General features: G+C 41.0%; 1 protein-coding gene across 1 annotated transcript in view; it reads left to right on the top strand.

Annotated features, from left to right (window-relative positions):
• Window positions 1–5232: 5232 nt before the first annotated feature.
• The window catches only part of LOC115174470 (major facilitator superfamily domain-containing protein 2B), a 42376-nt gene continuing 41608 nt past the window's right edge, over window positions 5233–6000 (top strand). Inside the window, exon 1 of the mRNA XM_029733016.1 lies at window positions 5233–5310. The gene's annotated coding sequence lies outside the window, so the exon portion shown is untranslated. The remainder of the gene's footprint in view (window positions 5311–6000) is intronic.

Here is a 6000-nt window from a genome sequence, read left to right as displayed (position 1 = left end):
TAACTAAAAGAACTAAGTTAACGCGTTAGTAAACCTGCTACAATCATGCAGTACAGTAAGGAGTTTAGCACTGGGCCCCGGTGGCAATACATTTGTAAAAATCAAAAGCTTACCTTGACTTGGAAGATTTCCTCTGTTGGATAGTCATAGGCATAGTCAGCTGGTTAACATAGCATCCCTCTGTTTGAGCCAGGTGATTAAGTAGGCTAAACTAGCTATTTGCATTTGCATTTGCTAGCTAAGTAAGTGAAAGTTAAAAATATATATATATATAGCCAGCTCTCTCTGTCTCTTGCTTCTCCTTAATTTTTTCAAAACTGTTCAACTATTGTCTTTCTCTCTATTTGAATCAACTACTCACCACATTGTTATGCACTGCAGTGCTAGCTAGCTGGAGCTTATGCTTTCAGTACTAGATTCATTCTCTGATTCTTTGATTGTGTGGATTACATGTCAGTTGATGTTGCAAGAGATCTGATAGGTTGGAGGATGTTCTCTGGAAGTTATCATAATTACTGTGTAAGTCTATGAAAGGGGGTGAGAACCATTAGCCTCCTAGGTTTTGTATTGAAGTTAATATACCCAGTGGAGGACGGAAGCTAGCTGTCCTCCGGCTACACCATGGTGCTACCCTACAGAGTGCTGTTGAGGCTATTGTAGACCATTGCAAAACAGTATGTTTTAATAAATTATTTGGTGACGTGAATATATTTTGTATAGTTTTATCTAAAAAGGATAACTTTTTAAATGTTTCACTATTTTTATTTTTATGAAATTCACTGAGGAGGACGGTCCTCAGTGAGGAGTCATCAGTGGGTTTTGTTCAACACTGCCCAGGAGGCATGCAAACAGTAGCTATAAAAAAGTGATCATTGGTTTCTTATCTGACTTGTAGTCATGGCAGATAATATCAACATTTTTGGTGACTTTAATATTCACATGGAAAAGTCCACAGACCTACTCCAAAAGGCTTTCGGAGTCATCAGTGGGCTTTGTTCAACATGTCTCCGGACCTACTCATTGCCACAGTCATACCCTTGATCTAGTTTTGTCCCGTGGAATAAATATTGTGGATCTAAGTGTTTTTCATAAATAATCTGCTCAAACCCCAACCAAGGATCATTAAAAGATGTGCTATACATTTTCGAACAACCTAAAGATTCCTAGATGCCCTTCCAGACTCCTCCACCTACCAATGGACGTTGGGAGTACAAAAATTGGTTAACCACCTAACTGAGGATCTTAATTTAACCTTGCGTAATACCCTAAATGCAGTAGCCCCCTTAAAAACAAAAAACATTTGTCACAAGAAATTTGCTCCCTGGTATACAGAAAATAACCAAGCCTTGAAGCAAGCTTCCTGAAAATGTGAACGGAAATGGCGCTCCACCAAACTGGAAGTCTTCCGACTAGCTTGGAAAGACGGTACTGTGCAATATTGAAGAGCTCTCACCGCCGCTCAATCATCCTATTTTTCCAACCTAATTGAGGAGAATAAGAACAATACAACATTTATTTTTGATAATGTCGCAAAGCTAACTTAAAAGCAGCATTCAACGAGAGAGGATAGCTTTTACTTCAGCAGTGATAAATTCCTGTACTTCTTCCATGAAAAGATCATGATCATTAGAAAGCAATTACGGACCACTATGAATCTGCGTATTTCTCCAAAGCTCAGTTGTCCTGAGTCTGCTCAGAACTGCCAGGACCTAGGATCAATGGAGATACTCAAGTTTTTTTATCCTGTATCTCTTGATACATTCATGGAAATAGTCATGGCCTCTAAACCGTCAAGCTGTATACTGGACCCTATTCCAACTAAACTACTGGAAGAGCTACTTCCTGTACTTGGCCCTCCTATGTTGAACATAATAAATGGCTCTCTATCCACCGGATGTGTACCAAGCTCACTAAAAGTGGCAGTAATAAATTCTCTCTTGAAAAAGGAAAACCTTGAAAATGTAAAAAACTATCGGCCCATATTGAATCTCCCATTCCTCTCAAAATATTTTGAAAAAGCTGTTGCGCAGCAACTCACTTCCTTCCTGAAGACAAATAACGTATATTTAATGCTTCAGTCTGGTTTTAGACCCCATCATAGGAAGGTGGTAAATTACCTTTTAATGGCCTCAGTTCGTCTCTGTGGATGGTTTGTCCTGTGACAAATCAATTGTACGTTTCGGCGTTCCTCAAGTTTCCGTTTTAGGACCACTATTGTTTCCACTATATATTCTACCTCTTGGTGATGTCATTCGGAAACACATTGGTAAAGCAATAAATAAACTTCAGTTATTGCTAAACACGGCTGCTAGAATCCTGACTAAAACCTACATTTTTTTATCATATTACTCCAGTGCTAGCCTGTTAAGGCTGGGGCTGATTTCAAGGTTTTACTATTAACCTACAAAGCATTACATGGGCTTGCTCCTACCTATCTCTCCGATTTGGTCCTGCCGTACATACCTACACGTACGCTACGGTGACAATACAATAATTATGGAATGATCTGCCAATCCATGTGAGAGACGCAGACTCGGTCTCAAACTGTAGGTCCTATGATTGAGTGTAGTCTGGCCCAGGGGTGCGAAGGTGAACGGCAAGGCACTGAAGCAACGAACTGCCCTTGCTGTCTCTGCTAGCTAGATACTATTTGTAACTGTAACGTGTATGTCAGCCTCTTCAGTCACAGTCACCTCATGCAGTTATTTTTTTGTGCCTTCAAAATAAATGTCCCACAAATCGTGGGAGTTAAATCATTACACAAATGCGAGTATTCATTCGGGCTTTTAATTTGAATAACAAATACGTTTTTCAAAACTTTACTATCGCAAATTCCTTGTGATCTGAGAATGATTCCGCGGGCCATATTGAATCAGGTCACGGGCCGCATATGGACCCCGGGCCAGCCTTTACCCAGGTTTGCTCTAAATCTAGCTTTCAGGTGGAAATGATCTAGGCACTTACGTAATTTATTTGGCCCAGTACCAGGTTACCTTCAGAATGGCGAACACTCAATCTCATCTTTCCAAAGATGGGTCACAGGCCTATTAGTGTGTAGCCCAAACCATTTGGAAGCTACAGACAGAAGTTGGCACATCGGTAGTACTAACTTCAGACAAGTCCTGTGATGCTTGTGGAGCCCAAACCGTTTGGACACTACAGAGGTTTTTGTAAGAAGACCGATTTTCGGGATGTCTCCTGGTCTGACAAAAAACCCTTTATCTCTGCCACATTCCACTGCAGTCTTGGAATGGACAAGGTGGACTGAGATGCAGCCCTTGGAAAAAAAGTAGCTTAAAAATTGGGATTTTGATGGGGATTTGTTTATTATTTATTACTGCAGCCCTCATCCTCCACATACAACACCCCCAAAGCACACATAACCCTGGGTTGCTTGTCTTTTCAGTTTGCTGCAGCTAGCGAATTGTCATGACTTCTGCCTCAGTCGGGTCCCTCTCCTTGTTCGGGCAGCGTTCGGCGGTCGACGTCAACGGCCTTCTAGCCATCGCCAATCCACTTTTCATTTTCCATTTGTTTTGTCTTTGTTTTACACACCAGGTTTCAATTCCCCAATTACATGTTCATTATTTAACCCTCAGTTTTCCCCATGCTTTTTGTGCGTGATTGTTTTATGTATGTTCGGTCCGTTATTGTGGGCTCGGTATTATGACATGTTATTGGAATATTTGAGTAAAGTTACTTGTGTTACTCATCTCTGCAGTCCTGCACCTGACTCCTCTGCACCAGCTACACCCAGACCACTACACGACTGGAACAAGCTGCAACAAACACTCAAACTGGACAGTTTTATCTCCATCTCTTCATTTAAAGACTCAATGATGGACACTGACAGTTGTGGCTGCTTCATGTGATGCATAGTTGTCTCTACCTTCTTGCCCTTTGTGCTGTTGTCTGTGCCCAATAATGTTTGTACCATGTTTTGTGCTGCTGTCATGTTGTGTTGCTACCATGCTGTGTTGCTGCCATGCTATGTTATTGTCTTAGGTCTCTATGTAGTGTTTTTGTAATGAATACTCAGGGTGAAAAAGGTGTAGATTCGCGGCAGGTGTTTATTTCACCTAGGACTGAAGGCTATAACTGGTTCTCGCAAACGAGCTGGGAAAAGGCTTAGTAGAGTCAAAACGAACAATACTTCACAAAGGCACAAACAGAATGAACTGAACTAAATAAGGAGCTGATGAGACCAGGTGAGTAACTAACACAGGTGAAATTAATGAACAAAAAAGAAATACAGGGCTACGTTCAAGAACACAACGAAACAGAACACAAGGTTGACTAAGAAAATAAATACAGAACCTTACAGTTGTGGTGTCTCTCTTGTCTTGATGTGTGTTTTGTCCTATATATATATATAGGACGGAGGCTGGGATTAATATATATATATATATATATATATATATATATATATATATATATATATATATATATATATATATATTAATCCCAGCCTCCGTCCCCGCGGGAGGCCTTTAGCCTTTAGATAGGCCGTCATTGTAAATAAGAATTTGTTCTTAACTGACTTGCCTAGTTAAATAAAGATTAAATAAAATAAAAAACATTACACTAATTGGAATTCCAAGGGGCGCGGACATTGCTGTCGAGGGTTTCAATGCCATTATCTTCGATATTTAAAGCCACACGGAGGGAACACGAGACATAAGAAAGAGCAGGACACAAGGGGAGTCGATGTGAAAGCTACTGCACAGCTGGAAAACCCATAGAAGTAGACAGGTATTTTCTTTAGGCTACCATTGGTGTGCCAGGCAGACAGTCAGCGGGGTCCTGTATAGTAAAAGGGGACACATTTCCCATCCGCAACATATTTAATAGCACTACGCGTGCCTGGAATTACCTGACTTGAAGTCCCATTTTATATTTTCCAAACTGTCTTTTTACCTGATCCGCCACAGTAATTTTATTTGCACATCCCTCTTCACGCATTATTTAGAACTATCTGAAACATATACGGAGTAATGCGTTCATATGCTTGATTTCCCGATGGTGATATATTTTAGAGGCAGTAATTCTGCTGGCAAGAGCGGACTGAATGTTTGGAATGTGTGAGGAAATCTTAAGGGTTTGGCTGAGTTCTCCTTTTCGGTTATCTGTGCCCCCGGTTGCTGGCAGCGTATCGGAGAGAATGCAGGTTAGTTGAACTGCTCGGCCGGTTAGCGGTTTGACGCCTTGTTGTGAAAGAAGGGATGCTGCGAAGAGGAGGAGAGGAGAAGAGCAACGACCGGTCTTCAGTGGGACAGGTTGTGCGCTGAATGAATCGTTGAACGAACACTCGTGAGTGAGATTATAACCCTTTAACAATATAACAATCATAGGATATATTACAACACAACATTTTAAAACGGGTTGGTATGGGATTGTTCTAATTATGCACCTGTCAATTGCCTATTTGGTGACAATCATAATCATTTAGAATTAAACGTGCCCAGATTTAGGCCTATAACCTGTATAAAGTGTGTGTCTGTGTATCACGGTCTCTGGTGTGTTTGTGCGTGTGTATCCCTGTCCCTCGTTGATCAGATTAGAATGCAATTTAAACCTACATCGCAGCCACGTAGGCCTATCGATCATAGCATAACATTGAAACATCCAACCTGGCTGCATATTATGCATTCCTCTAGCCTAACACCATCTGCTTCTGGCCTGCATGGGAAACCAATCCAGCCAACTTTCACTTAACTTTCACTCGGGTTTGGTGTTTGTTGAGGTGCCAGCATCACATAGCATAGAGGCAAAGAGGAAGAAGATTTAATACATTAACATTCACTGTGGGGAAAAGTAACTTGTTATGATAGCTGGAAGGTCATGCCAACAATGTCACCAGACAGCAATGTAAGTGACACATGTGCAATGGATCATTAATCACATAGATTTTTCCTTGAGATAGCAGAATGAAAAATAGTGTGTGTCTGTTTGAGAGGCTGCGCCTCTCTCTTATCAGGGATTGGGGTAGAAAGAGAGAGA

This window comes from Salmo trutta, chromosome 35 (genome assembly GCF_901001165.1).
Source record: "Salmo trutta chromosome 35, fSalTru1.1, whole genome shotgun sequence".
In the NCBI taxonomy this organism is placed as follows: domain Eukaryota; kingdom Metazoa; phylum Chordata; class Actinopteri; order Salmoniformes; family Salmonidae; genus Salmo; species Salmo trutta.
The sequence above is the reverse complement of the archived record's forward strand: the minus strand, read 5'-3'. Positions and strand labels throughout refer to the sequence as shown.